At 40.2% G+C, this 23,819-nt stretch overlaps 1 protein-coding gene, 1 long non-coding RNA gene and 1 pseudogene across 2 annotated transcripts in view; 1 reads left to right on the top strand and 2 right to left on the bottom strand.

Moving 5' to 3' along the window:
• Positions 1 to 23,819, top strand: part of LOC146643618 (RNA-binding motif, single-stranded-interacting protein 3) — a 313,547-nt gene that overhangs the window by 47,513 nt on the left and 242,215 nt on the right. The window lies entirely within an intron of this gene.
• LOC146643620 (uncharacterized) lies at positions 66 to 1,856 on the bottom strand. The gene is made up of 2 exons (XR_014909381.1): positions 1,520 to 1,856; positions 66 to 632 (listed from the first exon to the last, which is right to left on the bottom strand). It is a non-coding gene; the product is annotated as an uncharacterized LOC146643620 (long non-coding RNA).
• On the bottom strand, positions 20,644 to 21,848 carry LOC146643619 (uncharacterized; annotated as a pseudogene).

The raw sequence follows: 23,819 nt of genomic DNA, 5'->3' as shown, positions 1-23,819 counted from the left end.
TTCAAATAAATTTTTATAATGACTAATGTCTCAGTTCTACTACACAGCAAATGTTGGCACACAACTTGACACATGTAGAATTTATTTCATATTATACTAATGACAAAATATACTGATACAGTGGGATGCAGAAGTTTGGGCAACCTTGTTAATAGACATTATTTTCCTGTATAAATCGTTGGTTGTTACAATAAAAAATGTCAGTTAAATATCATACAGGAGACACACACAGTGATATTTGAGAAGTGAAAAGAAGTTTACTGGATTTACAGAAAGTGTGCAATAATTGTTTAAACAAAATCAAGCAGGTGCATCAATTTGGGCACCACAAAAAAGAAATGAAATGAATATTTAGTGTATATCAATGTGTGTGTCTCCTATATGATATATGGGGTGCCTTTGTCTGGACGTGCTTCCCATCCAGAGCTGCACAGCACAGAGGAAAGTTCCAGCGCTCCTGGAATCCCTCTGTGATGGACCGCCAGTCTCCAGGTGAAGGCACAGCCATGAAGTCGTCCACTAGACAGTCCCAGATGGACGTCGCTGCCTGGGGGGTGATCTGGCTCACCGTGGACACACCGACTCTGAAACTGAACGCGATGGTCCTGAAGGAGTCCCCGGTGACAAGGAACCTGGACAAAATTGTTCAAAATCAGTATTATGTGTACTGCAGTTACAAAATACATTATTCAAATTCCAAAATACTTTTGTGATGTCAGATATAAATCACAAAACATGAATCTTACATAAAACATTTTGTAATTATAAGGATAATTACAAAATGTATATTAGATAATATCTAAAACAGTTGTGTTTTGTTTTAACTTTAACATATCATAATTTGATTGGTAGCAACTTTCACAACTACAGTGAGCCAATCACTCATAATTCCTAAACATGTCAATCAGGTAGGAATGAAGTAAGACATTAATAGAAATAAAGAGTTGTGTGTTGACATGTAGCCCTTTCCTTGCTTAAATCATTAATATTTTTGAAAAATTAATCTGTGATAAGACAGCTTATCAAGATAGAACCATGTAACTAGAGATGAACCAAACTGTTCACAGTTTTATCTAACTCTGTTTTAATAAAGGCTGTGACCCCTGCTATAGAGTCTGACAGCTGCAGGGATTATATACAAATATTCAACTATCCCAGAATTAAACCAGGTCTAAATAAAAAGGAGTGAGTATCACTACAAGGTTAACTCAGTGGTCCTAATGCTACAGTTTGATATCAGCAAACACCGAGCGCATACATTGAGGTGACACCACAGCCATGCTATCATTCAAACACTGATAACAGCATAAATCGAATTAAATCGGGGCTTGATGAGACCTTCTGAGTATCACTAGAAATATTATAAAGAGTCGTCTCTGTACCACAGTTTGCTTTCAGTAAACACCGACAGCATTCACTGTTAGCATAGCACATCCATGTTAGCAGTGTATAACTGGATGGATTAGCATATTAGCACAGATATCAATAAAGGACTACCGTATTAAATAGTTTTACTAACCTCAGGCAGACGGACAGGCGCTCTGCAGGTGGGATTGAGCGCCTGTAGTTGGTGTCTAGGCGGGCGATGCTGGGACCGACGAGGGAAAGCAGGTCCTCAAACTGGCCGAGTGAATGACGGTGATAGCGCTGGAATCGGCCGTCATCCAGGCGCAGCTCCTGGAGCAAGTGGTGAAACTCACCAAACTGCTCATGCCTCTGGAGGACCTGATGGACCCAGGTACGGCGAGGATGTCCTTTACGCCGCTACTCTGCTCTCCACAGTACATAGAGAAGGGAGACTCTCTCTTCAAGCGCTAGCTCGATAGCTGCCATCTTGCAAAGATACCGGTCTGGCACAACTCCCTCCCACATTCCTCCCACATTTCCGGTTCACGCGCGTCAAAATATCATATTTTGACGCGCGATGGATTTTTCTTGGACACGCGTTGAGACGCGAATGTACACGCGTCAAATTAGGGGCGTTTGGGGCGTTTTATTCGCGTCCATCGCGTTCGGTGTGAACACACCGTTAGAGTTAAAAACTGTCTAAATTCTTTCATCTTTAATAAAACGATCAGCATTGCTGCTTTACCAGGTGTAACTATAAAGTTTAACTTCCAGGCATCCATGAAAACAAAAGTTATTACATTTAACGGAGTTAGAAGTTAGCAGGAAGCTAGCGGAAGTTAGCTCGCTAGTTTCGCTAGTTACCTAAGCATGATATTGCATGTTCTGACTGAGAGATTTCTGAAAAAAATCAAACGTACAGCTCTGCTATCACTTCCAACATAAATGAAGACAGGAAACTAAACAGCAGCGACGTTTGCAGGGTTACTGAAGTTGGGCTAGCTGGTATATAATGATGTGCTACGTGATCGCTAGCGACACAGCTATGTTAGCATAACATAAACGGTGAAGCTGGAGGACAAACACTAACACTTTTCCACTTATAAAAGTTAACGTGAAGGTTCTTCATGGTTAGAGACAAATGCAATCGCATGGCAGGATGCTGTAAACGGACCAAACTTCAGTCAGGAGAACAACTGAGATAATCCATCCACAATACGAGGTTAGTCATTAATATACTGCAACAACATGGGAATAGAGCAGCTGCCAGAGAATTCAACATTAATGAATCAATGGTACAGAAGTGGAGGAAGCAAGAAGAATGAGTTTAATAAAGTTTGATTTATCTGACTGCTTTGTTTCGCTTAATGTGCCTTATAATCCCGTGCACCTTATGGTCCGAAAAATGCGTACTGCACACTGCAGTTTAATGTTGCAAAGCACCTCTTTTTAACTTCAGTGGATATTATACATGTTATGCTCAGGATATGTCAGCCCATTTCTACTGGAAATGCCTTTTGGTTAAACTTTCAGCAAGGAATTTGCATTTGCACTGTTACATTTTTATAAAGCTTTAATGTACATAAAAACCAGCTTCTTGTTTAAGTGAAAATAAATGGAAGGTTGTCTTTTTGCGCTAGTAATGTTGTGGAGTTGTATTTTGTCTCGCATCAATTATATCGTCGGTTATATCGTTATCGCAAATTTTCAAATATATATCGTGATAAATATTTTTGGCCATATCGCCCTGCTCTAGTAGAAACTAAGAGTAAATGGAAAGTGAAGCTTGGATGGGGATTTACTCGATGTGGTGAGGTCAGAGGACTTCAGAGTGTTTAAAAACAGCAATAAGTTGACACATATTATACTGATATGGCTCCTTTCTGCTTAGTGGCACGGTGGAATATAGTAGGTGGTCCCAGAACACCATCCAAAAGTAGCGTTAACCTTTTGGTAGCTGTATTTAAGAAATGACCTCATGTTTGGATCACTATGCCGATGTTTGTAATTAGGTAAGCCTATAATAAGACTGATGTGTTAGATGTTCCTGAGTGACGCAGACCAAACCCGTGGCTTTGAACTTGAACCAAAATCCTTGGTTTCATGCCGAAGACTAAACAATCTAAGCTATTCTGAGTTGATTATCCATCCCTGGCCCAGGACCTTGGCTTTGTCTTACCCCAGCTCTTTAGGCCATGTCTCTTGAGTCTTTCTCTTAGACATCAGTCTTCAGTCTCCTGTGAGCTGCCATCTAATCCACCAGTCATCTGAGTCCAGACCCTCATCTCACCAAGGTCGGGATGAAAGAGCGTCTCACTGGAGCTGAGTTTCGTCCGTGCGTGGCAGGAGAAAAGGGAGAAGGCCTTAGTACGAAATGTCAGTGCTTTTCCTGTGAAGCTAGGCTCATCAAAGGAGGATTAGTGTCGGACCGATGGCCTCACTGGACGAGCAACCTCTGATGGGGTAATCTGATGCATCAGAACCGATATGAGACTTGGATGAGGCACATGAACAATATGTACTCTAGCACGCATGCAGCCACACGCGCAAGAGCGCACGCGCACACACACACACACACACACACACACACACACAGCAAAGATTTTCAGACACATAAGGTGATAAGTTTTACATCTCCTGTCACTTTGAGAAGAATATTATTACTCAAAGGCCTTAATGCTTCCTGGATGCGAATCATTAATGTACAGTACAAATGCGAAAGCCAACGTGTCCATAATCATCACTAATGCTGTAAATAATGGTAAAGACAATTATGTTGTAATGAGCACAGACCTAAAATTTAGTTTAGGGTTTTGTTTTGTTTTTGTAGTGAGGTTTTTTTTGGACTCCCCACTTCTCCCTCACTGCCAACATTAGAGGGAAAAATGTGCTCTCTGTGCTGACGGTGATGCCATTAGCTCACTTAGGAGTGATGTCACATCCATTCAGTAATAGATAGTTTGCAGTTACATCATCTGGTCTGGAGTATCAAAGTTTTTTTTTTTTTTTTTTCAAATACAATTTCAAAGGCTCTGATGACCTACCACCACAGTCTGTCAGCTGGATAACATAGCTGATTGCACACAGATACTGCAGATTGGGTGATTCATGGGATCATTTCAGCAGCACCTGTGCCAGCCCCATTACAGATGCGTGGGAAAATGGCCCTCCTAATAAATTTAAAATACCAGGCTGGTAATGTCTGTTTGAATGTTTGTTGCTCTTTAAAAGTACTTCTATTTGTTTAAGAGATTTCAGTCATTCTGAAAGAGTAGTTGCCATCTTTGATAAAAAGTCAGACATGTCATGGAAAACGTTGCTTTTTGTTTGTTTCAAAAGCAGGTTTCATCCCAGTATTTACTGCTTCGGGACTAATGGGAGAAGCTGCACACCATGTGTTAGCTTGAGTTAAATCAACCATTTTGCAACAAATAAACTGCAAGACAAATAGGAACATCATTCTTAATTTGGAAAGCTGACAGGGCAAGAAATGAGAACAATATGAAGGCCCTGCATTGTCCTCTTCATTAAAGTGTCTGTCCTCCACACATGACAAAGCAGATTGTGATTGTGGCACTGACAGGCTGTGGACAATTCCAAGTGATGTATTTGTGGATTTACAGTGCGATCTAATCTGAAATATAGCTGCTGTCAGAGCCAAAAATATACTGTATAGAACTGCATTAGCAGAACTTGACTTGGTCTATATTTTGATTTGAAAACCACAGTCGATGCTCAGTAATGGAACTGAGTCAGAGGGAATTTGCTTATAGAGGGGTGGTTTATTTTTATTAGCTCCTTGTGGTTTGGGGTATTGTTATAATTCCTCCTGCAGATTAATTGACATAATTTGAACATTTCAAGGTTCAAGGTTCTTTATTTGTCACCTTGAACCTTGAACCTTGAAATGTTCAAATTATGTCAATTCTTTACTTTGCTTTGGGTATAACCTAGATGGGTATTTTAGGCTGACTTTAAAGACATGTTACAAGTTTTAAAGATACATTTTGCAAACAATCTGTTTGTAATAAAAGCATTAATGATGATCTACTATCATAATGAGCCATGCTAAGCGGCTACTTACTTATTTAGCCTGCTTAAATATTTCAAGCTATAAGCCAGACCTTCCCAAAGTGTGGGGCCCGCCCCCTAGGGGGGGTGCAGAGCCATTGCAAGGGGGGGGGGGGGGGGGTATGAAAAGGGGAAAAAAAATCAAGGCTTGGACACTGCTAGCATAATGGACAGGTTTTTCTGTCTGACTAAGGGGGGCCTAGCAGAAAAAGTTTGGGAACCACTGCTATAAGCCATGTTTGAGGTTGATGAATGATTAGCTTCCTGCATAGGTTGCATTTCACCCTTGTCCTCGTGAAATAATCCCACTCTTTAGGTTTTATGCTCAGTCTGTCACCACACCTACCAGCTAACTTTAATTAAACTGTCCTGTCAAACTTAAAACTTCCCTGCGATCTGCCACCATGGGTTACTAAATCTTTTTTCATCTGCTAACATTTACTCAAACGTTCTCTTCTTAAAAGCCTTTTCTTTACATTATGTTTCACGAACAGTTGAATCTAAAAAAAAAATTAAAATAAAATAAAACAAAAAAGGTTGATGTTGCGTCGTTAAACTTTTTTTACCTGCTGGAAAGTGCGTGTGTCCAATCTTTACTGATTCCTGCAGCATGAACTGAAAATCCCAGACGTATTCTGGCTTATCAAACTGTCTTTTGCACAAAGAGCTATTTTATTTTTGGCTGTGTAAATGAATTGACATGCAGTGTCTTTTGGAATGAGGCTCCAGTGTGAGTGCTCCCTCTGATAGTCGTGGAAAGTGTTGCAGAATGAGCAGGCATGCACAGAATCAGAAATGTTTACAGAGATCACAGAAGAAATGAGGTAATTCTGTGGTGCTACTAATGGCAGAGCCTTGACAGAGGATATGTTTCATTTATCCTGTCTGCATCAAGGTCGGTGTGGCAATTACCATGGCGGGGAGACGCTAAAAAAGAAAATCTACTGGCCCAGTGGTGAATATACAACAAATCACCTGTGCTGTTCAGGGCAGGGAATTTTTAAAATGGGTGATATAAAGTGTAGCTCAAAGGCAGAATGTTTAAGCATGTAGGAAGAGAGTGGATGGTTTATTAGCCAGCACAGAGTAGCTCTAAAAGCCCACTGCAAGCTCACACCTTTTATGTCGCTTATACTCATGCGGCTGGTTTAGGCGCCATGAAATACAGCTCATCCTGTTTCCTGGGGGAAATATTCATCAGTTGCTTTTTTAGTCCCAGATTACAATTAACAGGCTTCACAGGAGTTTCCTTGCTGCAGTCACATTTCTGCGTCTTCTTGTCCTACAAATTTTCAGGCTAAGCATATATAAATGTGAAATGTCTAAGAACCCTCCCTGCTTTATTAGTATGGCAGTCAAGGCAGAAATTTTCTCAGTTTGCCCAGGCTCTTGTCACTCTGGCCTTCTATCCCTCTCCTCTCACCTGAATAGCTGCTCAGTACCTCAGTGTTGTCCCTCTTGATCCCTTTACCACCCCTTTCCCACTTGCCATCATCCTTTGCCTGTCTTTCTTCCTTTCCTCCACACTTGTTACAGACTGTCAGGCTAGCAGCACAGCACACTTGCTGTGTTCACGCCGGTTGGTCAGCTCAGATTGGCATTCACAGTGTGTCCCCAGGACTGACCTGCCTGCCTGCATTGCTCTCCTATTAAAATTCCTGTGCCAGATCCCCAATGAGGAGAGTGTAGCAGGGTCAGCTTGGCTCGCTGGCCTCTTTCCCCTTGCCTGCCTAATGAAGAGGACGCCTGTAGGGTTCATTATTAAAGAACTGCTAATAACAGACGGAGAAAGAGGAGTGATGAAGAAATAGGAGGGGGTGAAATGAGTTAGCAAAACATAGACAAGGGAATGGGTGGGATCTAAGGCAGTTGAATGAAAAAAGTAGGCCGCTGTCTGTAGGTTTTTTGCCAGAGTTTTGAAGACTGCTTTGGACGGATGTTTTTTGATGTTTTGGTACTTTTATAACTGGAACCATACTATTTAACGGAGCTCAGCGAAACTCAAAAAAACTTTTACGAACTTTTTTTGAAACATCTCACTGGTTCATTTATCTTTCACTGAACAAACGTTCTACAGCAGGGGTGTCGAACTCCAGGCCTCGAGGGCCGGTGTCCTGCAGGTTTTAGATAACACCCTGGGTCAACAAACCTGAATCAAATGATTAGTTCATTACCAGGCCTCTGGAGAACTTCAAGACATGTTGAGGGGGTAATTTAGTCATTTGAATCAGCTGTGTTGGATCAAGGACGCATCTAAAACCTGCAGGACACCGGCCCTTGAGGCCTGGAGTTCGACACCCGTGTTCTACAGAAAGACCAACCATCCATCCCTCTCTCCCTCTCCCTCACCCTCTTCAATTAAAAACAAAAAACAGGCATGTATCCCCTGGACAGATTGATTGATTTCATCACAGGGCTAACACAGAGGGCTAACTAGTCATCCTCACATGTATACCTATTGCCATTAACCTAGTCCATACATTTTTTTAAAAACTGTGAGTCCTATGAGTCAGAGCATCCAGAGAGAACAAGAAAAGTCCACACAGAAGGCCCCAGTCCTGCTTATGGGTACGATCCATGAACTTTCTTGCTATGAGGCAAAAGTTCTAACAAACAAAATATCATGCTTTAAATACCGTAAATAATCTTTCTTTGTGGTAGCCAACAATGTATTTTATGTATTGTTTTTTAACCCCTGGCTCAGTCTTTTTTAACATTCGACTTTCAGGAATGTTTGGTCTGTGTACAGTCATGAAATTCTGTCATAATTAACCTGCCTGCTTCTATAACAATCTAAATGAGCAAAAACTGAATTTCACATCAAAATATTTGCACTCATCTCTTTGTTGTGGAATGGACATCTACAGTTAACAAAAAGTGTACAAATTAAATTCTTCATAGTGGCTCCATAGAGGGAAACTAGACACGTTTACCTACATGCAGGTTAGATGTTCCACTAAAAATTCACGTGTTCTTCTGCATGAATTATCCATTTGCCAAGAAAAAACATTAATTACACCTGAATTATCATATAAGTATCCTGCAGACCTATACATTAGGCCGAAAAAAATTCCATTTACTTTTTTTTGTGTGCAATAATAGAATTCCTTATAGCTGCCTGAAGCACATCCATTCTAAATGAGTCTGTCTGCCGCAGATGCTCTCGGTAAGTGATGTGGGGTATTATACAGAGTATTACTTAAGCCCTCAGAGGCCTAACCTAGGTCCTAGAAATTGCATGTGTGTTTTGTGTTTGTATGTGCGTCCAAATTTATGTGTGGTATGTCTTTTCAAGTTTGGGATATTCATGCTTATGTGGGCAGAGCTCCCTGCCATATGTCTCTCAGGTATCCTGTTTCTCAACCTAAACCAGGCAAAGGTTTGATGCAAATTACCAACTATAAACAGCCAAGCGTAACAACATAAATATGTATCGTGCAGTAGTATGCCTTTGAAGAGACAGTGCCCATCTTATGAGTTGAGAAAGCAGAGGAGGAAAAAAACTGTGTGATGGAATTTAAGTGTGTATTTCTGTGAAATGGGCCAGGGGTGTTTATATGGTTTCCATGCAGCATGACCATGGCTATTAGTTTCTGGTTGCTTCTATGGGGCAGACCACAAGAGCTATTAAAAAGGAAGTGGGTCAATTAATTTAAGCCGGATATGGGATCCAGTTGCAGACAAAACACAATAGAAAAAACAGACTGGGGGGAAAAAGGACAAAGAAAGAAATGCATAGAAAGCATGTCTTCATTTTGGGGAGATTGAGGCAAGTTTTATTCAGCTTGTTTCAGCAAGACTGTGAAAAAGAGAGTGCTTAGATTACCATAATTGAGCCTCCTATCAGATCCCACGAGTCTCTTATGTTTACAGTCAACGATGGAATGACAACAAGCATCGAGAACGTAGGAATGCTGCTGTAGGGATTTTCAAGACAAGGAAATGACTGAAATTCCAAGTTACATCCCCCCCCCCCCCCCCCCCCCTTGTAGAGAGGATCTATTATCCTCATAATGCAGAGGATACTGTTGAAACAGTCATACGATTCAATAAAGAAATAATAAGAAGTTTGCTTTCCCACTCAGTGCATATAATCTAAGTCACAATTGAATGGCTCATCCCTGTGCAGAAAGTAAATCCACCCAACGATTGTGGAGGGCAGTATCCTGCTGTTTACAACAGGGCCGGGTCGATATCCACGGGAGGCGTTCAAATAAACAAACCATAAATGCCGGGGCTTTTGCCGGCCTCCAAGATCATGGCTGTAACAATGATTAATTTTAACAACCTGAGCTAATTGTCTCTGAAACTTTAGTTAACGGCAAATATGATCTAGCCGAGGGTGCTTTTCTCTTCTGTAATGAAGAATAATGAGCAATGGAATTACTCCTGGCACCATTTTTTTTTCTGTCAGAGATTTGTAGAGAGCACAGAGGCCAGCAGGATGTTAGTCCGGGAATGAAGAGATAGACTTTGTCTGTCTGTGTGTCTGTCTGCAAGGAAGGAAACGGGCAAGGAAGGAATAGAGACTTGTGCTTGGCTTGAAATCAAATCTGAACCTCCTGATTAATGCGAGGGAGTTAGCCTATTGCCTGTGTGTTTTTCATCAGCCTTGTTTCTTTACCATGCCCTGCTCCTTGCTGCTCACAGGCGGTCTGTCACATCTCACCCTCTCGGGAGGCTTCCCATGAAGCGGCAGCATTTTCTATTACGCTGAATACCGATATTGTCTTCTCCACCCTCCTCCTCCTTAGACTCCTACTCCTCATCTTCTCTCCATCTTCTCTCTGTTTACTGCCAGCCCTCTTTATCTCTCTTTCTATGTCTCACCCCCTTCCTGTGTGCCTGCACACATAGAAATGTATAACACCGGTGCTGCTGTAGAAAGCAGCTTGGCCTCGAGCGGTGTCTGTGATTCGCCTTCAATCTTAGCCGTGTGCTGGAACACCACCTGAGGCTGGAGATGAGACCTCTCCGCAAGTGGCAGAAGCTTAAATGCCCTCTTTTATCTACACTATCTCTCCCCTAGTGAAGCGAGGAAGATCAGCGAGAGAGGAAGGACCGACCTGATCCCTTCTAGCTCTACTCAGACAGAGAAATGTATAGATAAAGTGTGGCGTGTCTATGTGGAGGAGGAGACCTTCAGCACATTTAGACAGCACACAGCATACTCTGTTGTCTTTATGATTGTATATCTTGAGAAAAGATATCAAATCAGTCTAAAATGTTTGTGCTTTTTGTGTTGTTTTCAGCTGCACACACTGCCTTGTGTACAGAATAGAAGCTTTGTTCTTCCTACTCACTTTCTGTACTTTTTGCTTCTTTCCCGTTGTTTGTAGGTGGAATGCACAGCAAAAGTAAGGCCAATGTGGACTTGTAGGAAATTTCTGTTATCACGTTCCACCAAGGTGCAAAAAGATCCTGACCTTTAACATAATCACTCTAACCTATGCAGCATCTGACACACAAGGCACAAGCGCATCCATATTCTCAATAAATATACTCAAACTTATTAAGCCATTGGATTAAATATGCAGTTAAGTAAGGGTCACCAACCTAGAACTAAAATCAAATCCCACATAGGCAACTTTGCTAGTGAAATTGTTTATATTTCTCCAGAGTTTCTTAAGGGAAGTTGTCAGGAGTGTTTTCTAAGTGCATTCCAGCATATGCAGAGGGACCAGTTCAGGTACCCCTTTTAACAGTGAAACCAAGTAAGCCACAAGCCGTGACATGGTCTGACTTTCACTCCACATTCCTATGTGAAAGGTTTTATAATCTCTGTGAGAAGGAAAGCGGAGATTCTCAATTTTGTCATTACAGGCAGATTTACAAAACTCACACCTCTTTCCTTTATGGGCAGTTACATTTCCAAGTTAATGTGTTTTGGCATAAACAGAGCAGTAACAGTTGTCAGCTAAATAGAGAGAATGTGAAAGCTTGAAAGGAAAAAAAGGATTTAATGGATCAAAAATATGTGGCTGTTTTCCAAAGATTTATTCTTTCCACATACTGTACTTGTCTTTGATTGCCCTGTAGCCTTTCAGAAAACTGCGTTCATCCAGTCATGTTTCCAGTGTGGGTCTTTGTGACTGGATCATTTCAACCTAAAACTCCACTGTTCCTCAAGGGAATGTTGTTGGCAATTATACACTGGTGAATCCAGCCAGTTTGTTGGCTCATTGCAGTGTGTACTTCTGCTGAACAATAGCTACACTCCAAATGACTCACGCAGTGCACTTCTCTGCTTGGCCCTGTTTGCTGCGATGTACTGGAGAGGGTCGTTGAACTTGAGGATGAACCTTGAGGAAATGAATGTTCAGAAGTGGAAGCCGCTTCACTGTACTTTAGAAAAATTGCAGAAGTTGAACTACTTGATGCGGGTCAATAGTACTTACAATAACTTGGCTTTAAATAAATGATGAAGATCTTTGCTTAGCAGCTCCAATCATCAGACTATTCGCAAACAGTCTGATGCTAAAACTAATTTGTGAGCAGTCTTGACCATGTGTCAACATAAAGCCAAACATTGGGTGTCTGCTATTAAATGAGTGTTAATGAGATCTTAAATTACAATTTTCATCCATGCAGATTGGCTAATATCCCAGACATAATCAAGCAGCAACCTCCGTCGAAGAAAAATGAAATCGGTGCTGAAAAGTAGAGTGTGGGAGGACCACTTCAGCCAGACACAAAGACAGCTAATTTACCCTTCAAATGGCGATGGCACATTGGCTGCATTTATCTTCTATATAGAATTATAGAATAATACAATAGAATTCAACTCTTCTGCCTCTTCTAAAGAAATTCTAACTATCTCTATATCCAAACAGTTACATTGTTTGGGAAGCAACCCCATAAATAGAAAAAAAAACATTGAAAATATTTTGTATCTATTCTCAGTAAAAATTCAAGAGACTTTCAAAGAGGCTAAAGCTAAAGCTACCCAGAGCTCAGAAGCCATCCAAAAGCCAGCAGCCTCAGTATGAGCAAAGGATCAAGGCAGTTATATGACCAATGGAGTTAAAAAAGAAAACAGTCAATGTTATTTGATGTGGTTAAGTTAGAAATGTACTGAAAAATGATAGAAATACCTGACGTTTGTTTTGTTATTGAAATGTGCTGTACCTACTTTTGTTTGTTAAAGTAGAATGTGTCAGGTAAAGCTAGAGGTACGGCAGCTCATTTCTAGGTATATATTTGTACCTCTTTCTAGTCGCAGAGTAAAAAAGTATTGCTACTAGTGTTATTATACCAGTATTATTAAAGTATTACAGTGTCACTGCTTTAAAGGGGTGTGTCCTTGGATAAGACAGTGAACTCAAAAGCTGCTCTACAGAGTTTCCATTGGCGTGTTTGAATGAGTGAACGAGAAACCCAGCTCGGAGGTATATTAAGTATCACTTTGAATACCACTAAGGTGGGAAAAACCATTTACCATTTGCTTTGGATAACCCCAACACACTCAATTTCAAGTCAAATAGAACCATTATCTTGAAAATAAAGGAAGAGTTCTTAATTTTCACTTCATTAATGTGCCTCATTTTTTAAAGTGTGGGATAATATTAATGTGTGTTGCCACTCAACATTTAATTAATCCTGATCACCTCATGATATTGTGCTTCCACTTCTCTTTAAAGCCATTCACTAAGTGACCATTTTTAGGTAAAGTCTCTCACTCTGTTTATCTCTCTTTCTTGCCCCCTCACTCTTCCGCTGACTTTAGTCATTAACATCTTTATCTTTGGAAAAACACAGAGCTTCTGCAGAATGTTTCTCTCATTTTAAACCTTTTGAGAATCCACTAAAAGCAGGACTTAACTGGATCCATTCTCAGTCTCTAGTATGGAAGAATTATGTCAGTCTGACTTTGTTGTGTCTTGTTACTACTGCAGTTGCCTCAAGTTACTCTTTAGATCTCACGTTTTCTCCTGAGTTGATCACCTTAATAGCAGACTTTCATCTCTTAATGGCAGGTAATGCTGACAGTTTTTCATAACGATCATGGTCATTTACACAGATTTGTGGTCTCGTTTTTTCTATTAATCTGTTCACATTTGAGTTGAAAGGTTATTCAACAATATGCATAATTCATTTGAGTTATGCAAGTTGAATTATTTTGTCAGTCATCAATGTCTGATCTGTAAATTGCAAGTGGGATGTGTAATTGTAGCATTTGGATTTAAAAACCAAGTTATTATAAAATCCATCTTCTTGCTCTGAAGAACAAGGAGCTCCATGCAATTATGCAAATATTTGAGTAACTGGCACTTTTTACTAATTATCCTCATAATCAGTTATGAGCACCTGTAGAAATGCTACATGAGATTTAGTACACAAGTGCTACCTGTGTCTGTAGAAGGTCCAGTTGATTATAATGTTCCATTGCACTTATTATTAAAAGTGTAAATAATAATAATTGAAATTAACTATTCATAAGTACTGTCTTTATTTGGGTTATATAGATAAATCAAACTTTAAGTATCAAACCACACCCAGTTTGAATGTGTTTATGAAGGTTATTATTATTATTACCAGCTGAACTGGCTTGTATCAAACTTTGTACAGTCACAGTTCAAAATGTTAAAAAAGAAGCATTTAAGCATTTTTGCTACTGGGCAAATACTTTAACCTCATAGGGGCTTTTAATCGTAAACATAGAAATTAAGATGGAGATGACTGAACAGACGAGGGAAAGCTGCCACGCCTGCCGTTCACAGAGATTAATTGCAGACTTTTATGTCAGTTGCGGTTTTTTTTGGGGGGGGGGGGGGGGGGGGATTTGGACATAGCATGCAAATGTGCAGAACGATTCCTTCTTCTCCACCATCTGTTGTGACCGTCTTTCACCCTCGGTGAATGGTGTGGAATAGTGACGAGGAAACAAAAACTTGCCCATTGTTGAAGCTTGATAACCATTAAAGTGTGTAACATACACATAAACATGCATATACATCTGTATGCATATATACAGAGAAAGAGACTGTACTTTTTAGATCAAGTAAATATTTTAATTAATTACCAAAGTCATGTTTGAAGTTCATTTCAAAGTCAGGTATATTATGTTTATATGTGCGTTGTTTAAAAAAAAAACAAAAAAACAAATTCACTGAATATTTGTTCACTAAAACTGAGTTTAATGGGGAAAAAAAGTCGTAATTACAATATTTGCATGACAATATAGAGATAATCATTTTTGACATACTTGTTTGTCCCTAGTCTGCATTGTCGTCAACATGGGATGTTGTCAGATTGTTTACTCCTGAAGAAATAACTGACAACCTCAATACCCCAATCTGCCTCTCAGGTCTTTAGACATGCAGAGTATTGGATGGGCCATTGAATAGAGCCAATAGTCTTTTAGAGGCCTATGGGAGGAAACAGGAGCACATTGAAAGTGCTGATGAATCCAATCAGGCTGTTTGCAGGCATCCAACACAGATATGCCGGTGCACTAAGCAGTGGTACTCAGGGGCTTAATTAGAAGGATGCTCGTGTATTGTTTGTTTTCAGGCATTAGTAAAGTCTGTGTGTCCTGATAATGGAATTGGCTGGGAAATGGAATCGTTTGGCCCTGCCTTCATGCTGCTAGGCCTGATACTGCTTGTCAACACCATTGTTTCCCAACCCTCCTGTGGAGCCCCTATCGATGTCAGTGAAGGAAGACTGCTCTGCAGCAGCCAGCCAACCCCTCAGCTGGAGAACTCAGATTTGCCTGTTAGCTAACAAGACCCTCCATGCTGGAGAGTCTTTTATATCAGAATCTACCTCTAATTAGCAGCTACAGTTCTCCCCTCCAGCCTGACACCTCAGATCATGCCTGTCATTGCATGTGTGCAGGGTGTTTTATTTAGCTCTTCAACACTATGCTGGAGTGCATCACACTATGTCTTCATACCTCAACTTTGTGACCTTCTACTCCACCCAAAAGCTGATGTGTGAAAAGCTAAAGAACTCAGCAGGTAGTTTGACTAGTGTCTTAAATGAAGGGTTGTAAATATGAGGGTGTAAATCTGAGACGTTACATTAATGAATGTGCAAAAAAATGTAATATGAATTATAGATTTTCATTTTGGTAATTATAATAAATATTTCATTGATATTTTATTCATGTCGCCTTTTATGTGTTTATTCCATCAACTTGAGTAGGGATTTTTACATTTTTGTGGGCCATGGAAATCTTGGTGGCTGTGGCTCAAGCAGTAGTGCATGTCAACTGTTTAGAAAGTCGTTTAATTCCCAATTTCTTGAACAAGGAACTGGACGCCGAGTTGCCCCTGATGCATCCGTCTAAGTATGTGTTTGTGTATGTTAGGTTAAAAGTGCATGAAAAAGCCACTTGTGTGAATGGGTGAATGAGGCTGGCAAATAAGAAAGTGCTTTGAGTACTCAGCTAAAGTAGAAAAGCACTGTATCTCTTACAGAGATGAAAGCTTTCAATCAACCCCTCAAAATCCTAGCACTGGTTTACCAGGCTTGGTCTTTGCATTGCTTGATTATGTGGCCTGATGTAGTTTTTAGGCTCACGTGAGCATTTTTTTAAAATGCAAACCTAATAAACTAATGTATGCAGAAGCACAGAAGAACGAGTGGTTCTTAAATTTCAATTGCAATTTAATGACATGATATTAGCAAACGTTAACAAATGTGGAAGGGAGTCATCAGAACACACAATTGTTTGCAAATGGTCCCTTTCTGTATATACTTAGTTTAACAACACAGCACAATTTTATAATTTATAGTAGATTATTTTGAGTTGTGGTTTGTGGATTTGTGGGGATTCCTGTAACCCACTTTGAGAAACCACTATCGTCTGTGTATAATTTCATCATAGATGGAGTTATACAAGGAACTTCTCAAATGGCCCTTATTTGGTCTTGCCCCCTAAGTATCTATGGATGTGTGTTAATGTTAATATCAAGTTAAAAGTTTGTTATCTGTTTGGCACATACAGTTTTTATTTTTGTTGTGTCATGTACTTTGGGATAAAAAGATATTTGTAACCATTTCCTTTTGTCTTGGGCTACTTTTCCTGTAATATCTGCTGACATGACAGTGGCTGCTCATAGTAGATTAGTTAGAACATCAACCAGCCAAGCTGCCCACTTGATTTGGAAAAAGGAAGCTTAGGAATTCTTTCTGTGGGTGAGGCAGGAATTCAATCAGTCATACTATGGGGCTAGGAAACTGGGCATCCGATACAGTTATGCTTGAGCACTTTTCAATTTGGGCTTGGACTGCTCCAGCCTCTGGCCTGTAGCATATCGTTAATGAAAGTCACATTAGGCATCCCTGTCATGCTAGTCACTAAGGAGTAGGTTTTATAGCTGAATAGGAGGCAAATGTTTCTAGTTGTATTATATACATCCACCCTACTGTTTGATGGATACCTGCGCTTTCTATCATTAGATAATGTGCCCCAACTATTCTGGAAATCCCAACTGCCTGCTGCTTAAGAATCACATACGATTCTAAAAATAATCATCCACCTTGTTTTAGTGGGCTTTCAATTTGCTCTTGATCATTTATTTATCTGCCATTTCTCTAATCAAACCTTCTGCCCTTTTCTGTGTCCTTTCCCTGGCCCAACCCTTTTGCTATTCATGAGTTTCATGCTTCTGCCTTCTTGCTTAAGCACTTGCAGTGTAGAGGTCATGGGTTCCTATATTTATGCAGGGAGGATTAGATGGATGTCTTGGATTGTCTCACAGTGTGACCTCAACCTTTACCTGCGTGCCTAATACAGTTATTGCCTGGTCTTGCGGAGCTTCAGTCCTAAATAGGGGCTCCAAAAAAAAGGCCATTTGTGACTTTGTTTTGCTTTGACAAAGGAATTTTTTGTCATGTTTGGGTAAAAACATTTATAGAACTTTTATGGTGTACATTCTTTTTGTTTTGTCCCCAGACTTTCAAAGTCCATAGCAAGAAAGTCGCTGTTGACCTGTTCAAAGCCGATTCCAAAAACAAACTGAATTTAGCTCATTTTGTTCGACCTGAAGTCTTCCCTACAAATGGCTTCTTGACATCCACCTTTTCAATAAGACCATTTCGGATGAGGCTTTAGTGAACAGTAGCTGGATCTACTGCGGTGCAGATGCATCTCTTATGTTCTGTATCAGGTCTTTGCTGGAATTTTTTCCTGTTTCTTGAGGACATGGTTTAAATCTGCTGTATATACTTTTTAAGCTTGTCGCTTCTTTTTTCCTCTACTTGATAGAGGTGGGAATCACCATATATCCCACGATACGATATTATCACGATACTTAACGCACGATACGATATTATTGCAATTTTCTAAAAATATTTTGCAATATTCAGATTCTGTACATAAAGGTAAACTTTATCAATATTCATTTTATCTAATAACAAAGTCTCACACTCATTCTTTCTCTCATTTCAGTCAGTTTTATTGTTGACAAACTGAATGGTTTGTATTACAGTCTAGTCCAACTTAACTGAATGCAACCATCTGGTACAATTATAGCTATTCTGAACTATGCAATTTATGAAAACTATGCAGCCCATTCAGCAACTGAAGAATTTGAATGTAAATTAAAACAAAATATAATTTTACATTAAATAAAAAAGTTTTAAACTTAATTAAAATAAAACATGTCTTAAATTAAAATAAGTAAACTGTCATGTTCATTGCTGCCAAAAAACAAGTTAAACACATTTGGACAGTGAAGGAATGTCAGGATTCTTGCTCAGAAAAAGGATCAACATGCTCTGAAGTCAGAGCACAAAAACCTTTTTTGTAACAAAATATCGATTTCTGCTGTCCCTGTATCGATACATTATTAGCAAACAAAATATCACGATACTACACAGTATCGATTTTTTCCCCCACCCCTACTACTTGACTGGTTTCCTGTTTTTGAGTAATAGTTTCTTGGGAATCATCTTGTAATGCAAAAATATTATTTTATTCCTGCAAAACTGTCCTTTTCATAGATTCATCTAAATAAATGGGAACAAATTATATTTTTATGATAATCTGCTAGTAACATAGTGTCTAAACTATGTCCAGAGTAAAACTTTGAAAGACCTTCAGAAAGCCTGGAGAACTGTTTCTCAAGCTTAAAATTTGCAAGAGTGGTTTAGGGCTTTTGCACAGCACTGCCTAATCAAACACATTCTCTCTGTATTCATGTAACATGTCTGTTCAATGTAGGTGTTTTTTTGATGTGTCATGTCAGTTTCTTTTGACATGTTGACAGCAAAAGTCCTGTTTTTGGATTTCACTTTAGGGGCCCCGTGTTTTCCTGGCTCTTCGCTTGACTTTGTTGTCTATATCATGTCACTTCTCTTAACCAGTGGCTCCATTTTGAAACCCCAACTGTCAAAACGTTTCATACTCATTCATCTGCCTGGAGGACAGGATGCACAAAAGCAGGACTGAGTGACCACTGTGGTTAGATTTGGATGATAAGGTGAGATGGAAAAAAGCTTTGCTGCAGCACATGGAGGCCCACACGTGAATGTCAACATATACTGGCTAAATATGTGTAATATGAATAGTTAAAAGTCATATTTGAGCAGCAGCTTAATCCACTATTTAACAGCTTAATAAAACAGGGTGGAAATTGTGACGCTCCATCTGCGTTTGCCTGCATGGCCTCACTCAGCCACAGAGAACACAAACTGCAGTCAAAGGATTTGTGTTGTGCAGTGCAGTGAAACGCATCTTGCCCGTGAAAACTTTGACCACGAAACATAAACCAAAAGCTCAAATGATAGTTTCATTAGATCCTATGAACTGAAGGAAGACTTGTGGTGTGGATTCGGAAGCTATTGCTGTTTTTCTAACTGAATTACAGAGATTGATGGCTCCGACTAGCATAAATCATGAAGTTTCTTAAGCTGACTCAGTGGTCTCAGGCGCACCCTCCCTGCTGTTTTGTGATTTATTGTTAGTTTGGCCATTTGCTGAATGTTGGTGAATACTTCAGTGTGCACCAAATCATTTGGCCCCTGAGAAATGACGACAGGAGCAGAAAGTAATGTTCATTAGTTGACAGATCATTCTTTTCCACACTGTGCATGACATGATGTCCACTTAAAGGCAAATTCCAGTATTTCTAAGCCGGATCTTACTTTATCATTTTTTGTAGTTTACATTATTAATAGGGACAAAAATGTTTGATATCAGTCAACTATTGAGTGACAGTGCTACAACTGGCAACTGTGAAACAGCTGTGAAGTAATTCCACCGGGTAACTGCCTGCGTCAAGTGCTTGTTTTTACCACTGACGGGCTTAAATTGGTGTTCTAAGTGTCTGTGATTGTTTTTGATGTTATACTGACATGCATTTGCACGTGCTGATGCTACATATCAGCAGATATGTAGCAGATCGGTCCTCATTTAAACAGAATTTCTTTTCAGATAATGTTCTTGTTGTATTTTCAAAAAAAGAGTATAACTTTGGACAGAAAACAAAGTTGGAAAAAATAACCAGAAAGGTTTTTGAAGGATCTTAATGTGAGGCTTTGAAATATGTATCTGCCACCCTATGGCTAAATACAGAAGTATTGTTTGGTTGCAGTTTTTCTCAAATGCTAAAAGACATTTCACAAACGTTTCCACCATGTTCCCCAATGTCTAAACACAACACCCTTTTCTAAAGCTACATAAACACAACCACACCTTCCCACTGCAAAATGCAAACTTTCACACCAAAAGAGCAGCTCGAAGCTTTCAAAAATGTAAACACTATACACATCATTACACACTACAGCAAAACAATTGAAAACACAATGCCCAATTTGTGATAAGGTTCTTTGTTTCATAACTGCCGATGCATATTTTTAGAAACCATACAGTAACGGATCGTCGTAGATCTCTGCAGAGGATTAGGCATTTAGATTTGTTTCATACGAAGAGTATGAATTTATACAAAATCCTGCATGTATGTACACTACTGTGACACAACTCGATGCAAAAACAGAATCTATTGCGCACAACAGTACTCCTGAAACAATGATCAGGGTGTGAAGTTTTTTTTATTTACGTTATTCACACCACACACACACCACAATCACTGTCGCTGAGCTGCATCGGGTCACATCACCTCATCCACATCGCAGGCTATATTGTCTCTTGTCAGGCACCGCGGGAAAAACGCCCTGTAACGGCGAATCCATCCTTGGTAGGCCTCCGCTGGGATGTCAACACAGTCCAGCTCCATTGCCCTTAGGAGGTTCTCTCTTGTGTATGGTTGTCTGTCATAAACCTTCCATCTCCACGATGAGAAGAACTCCTCTATAGGGTTCGGGAAAGGGGAGTAGGGTGGCAGACAGACGTTTAAAAAGTGGTCACTGTTAGTGGTGAACCACTCTCTGATTTGGTTTGTTCTGTGGAAGCGGACATTGTCCCAAATGATCACATAAATGTGATGTGCGGGCCCAGGATGGTGTTGTTGGCGGTCCAGGAGGATGTCTTTTAGCTCCTCTAGGAAGGTGAGGAGACGTTGGGTGTTGTAAGACCCAAGGACAGCATGCCAGTGGACAAGCCCCTCTGAACCCATGGCCGCACAAAGGGTAATATTAACTAACACACACACACACACACACACACACACACACACACACACACACACACACACACACACATTGTCCTGGGACCTCAGTGATGGCTCTTTGGCCAATGATGTTACAGCCTCTTTGCCTTCGTTTCTGCAGGTTGAAGCCAGCCTCATCCAGGAAGAGGTACTCATGAGGTCTGGCCATCGCGTCCAACTGTAATATCCTCTGTGAAAATGTGAAAGGGCACAGGTGTTCAGAACAACAGTCAATCAGGTAGCACAGTATTGTCCAGAAGTAATGTAGGCCACTGAGCAACACAGTATGTCCACTAACTGTACTGTGAACATGGATGTAAACTTACTTGCACATACTCGTAACGTAGGTCTTTGTGTCACGCAGAGTTGCGCTCAAAGGGAACCCTATAGACCTGTTTCATCCGCGTCTTTTTGCGCCGGAGAACTCGGTCTATTGTGGCCAAGCTGACATCGTCAATGCTCTCAAAGTTGACATTATCGGCAATGACTTTGTCTCTGATCTCCCGGAGTCTGATTAGGTTGTTCCCACGAACCGTATCCACAATGAGGGTTTCTTGTGCTGCTGTAAATATGGCAACCCTCCCACCTCTATGTGGCATTCTTTCAACTCTAAAGAAAGAAACATGTGTTGTCAATTGACATGTGTTACAATACAGTCACAACTGATTTGAAACCAATAGACTACTTTTACAGGTTTGTAAAACTGTATTGTGACAAAGAAAGCAATCGAGTACAATACCCGTTGTGTTGTCTGAATGCCCTGATAATTGTGGCCACGGTGAACCTACTCAGGTGTGGGCGGACTCTTAGTCCTGCTTCAGCCATTGTCATGCCATGGACAATGACATGATCAATGACTGTTGCTTGCATCTCGTCCATAATGATGGTGCGAGGTTGTCTTGCTCTCCCTCCTGGACTTTCTCCTCTTCCTTGTTGGCCTGCTCCTCTTCCTCCTCTCATTTAAACTCCTCTTCTTCGTTGGCCTGCTCCTCTTCTTCCAGGGCCAGCTCTTCTCCCTCCTCTGCATCGAATTCCTCTGACTCTGCCCTCATCCATTGTGTTTGTTTGGACTCTTCAGAATACTGTGCACTCTGAACTTGCTTTTATACATGTGGTCACAGCATTAGCAACAGGTTTCTTCAATTTTGAGTCGTTGTGTGTAATGAATGACGCCAGGTGTGTTCATTGTGTTCAAATATTGCTGACTGTGGCAAGCATGTTGCATCACACGAGCTTTCATTTGAGAATATGAGCAGAGTTCTTTTGCAACTTGTGTTTTAGCAAGGAAAGATGTGTTTAGATTTATGACAACGGAGGATTGTGTTCTGTGAATTGTGTCTTCATGTGACATGTGTTTATGATATTGGTAAATGATGGCTAGATTTAGTAAATGTGTTTAGACAGCTGGTCATTTGGTTTAGAGGACTGGCTTTTGTGTTTTAGCATTTGAGAAAAACTGTAATATAAATACAGCAGCACGGCCAATCGCGTCTACAAATATGATAACAAAAAAAGTACACTTTGAAGGTCGGTCTGCTCGGTACACCACCTGTGCCAGATCGGTGGAAACAAGTGCCTTTATACACCAGAAAATAGACACTACTCATGAATAAAATTGCAATCGTGTCTTAGATGGCACCCCTTGAAACACATTTTTTTCTGAAGTGTTAATATTGGTGTCTGCTACACTGAGAGCCCAGCAGCTGTGGCATACACCATCAGTTGTTAAAAGCTTAACTGAAAGAATAGTGCTAATAAATAGCTGCACACAGGTAGAATGGCAGCTGAGTAGAACCCCTGCCAACAAAAGCACTGCTGCACATTTAAAAAAGATGGATTTTCAGCTAAGGCAGCAGACTTTTCTGGAAATGGTATGTTGTCACTTAACAAAAGGGTAGCACATAATTTCATCATCGCCCTGTTGTCCATAGGTAGTCAAAGTTTATTCATAGGTGAGCAGCTTTCTTCAACTCTAACTTTTAAGCTGTTTTCTGAAAGAAGTAGTCCTGGTTCAAAAAAAGACTGAAATTTTATTTTAATTAATCAATACCAAAAGGTTATACACTCTCTTCCTGTTACAAGGGAGTTTTCCTTCCCACCGTCTCTAAGTGCTTGCTTATAGAGGGTTGTCTCATTATTATTATTTGTTGTAGTGTCTTCACCTCACAGTGTAAAACACCCCGAGACAGCTGTTGTTGTGATTCGTTTTCTGAATTGAACTGTTTACTAAATAAAATTAGTGCATAACTGAATTAGCCCCACATATTTTTACTGAAGGAACCATCTTTAAACTAATCTGTTGGTTCTTAATAAGTATATCTGGTAAACCATGGTGCTCTGTCACTGGTGTTTGAATCAGGCTAAAAAATGCAGCCTATACATTATTTTTGGCTGCTTTAATGTTTGTCCCTTGACTGCTTGCCTCCCATTTATCCTCTCGTGCCCTGTGATTATTGTGATGTGCTTAGCATCCTGTCATTTGCTGTTCCAGAGGAGCATGTTCTCATGTGCTTGCGGCAGGACACAAGAAGACAATCGGTACAGAGGTCTGTCACTAAGCAGAACACATTCTCGTTGCACTCCACAGCTGCAGAGCAAGAACATGAGTGCTCGCAGTTTATTAACTTAGTTAATTACTGAATGCACAGTTCAAGTGCCTTAGCTTTGTGTACTTTGTGCTTTTAACTGTTAATTTGGATAGACAGCTATGCGGTTTTAAAGGCTGTTTTTAATCTGAAGATCAAATTTATAGCTCTTGTTTTTATCAAGCTAATGAAGAAATTCCTACCAACAAGTTTAAACAGCTAATCTCATTCTTTCCTATGAAGACAGGCAGGAGGA

Source organism: Rhamphochromis longiceps, linkage group LG22, assembly GCF_057381845.1.
Source record: "Rhamphochromis longiceps isolate RC_006_pf linkage group LG22, R_longiceps_female_GT1.1, whole genome shotgun sequence".
Taxonomy (NCBI): domain Eukaryota; kingdom Metazoa; phylum Chordata; class Actinopteri; order Cichliformes; family Cichlidae; genus Rhamphochromis; species Rhamphochromis longiceps.
This window is presented reverse-complemented; position numbering and strand designations above follow the sequence as displayed.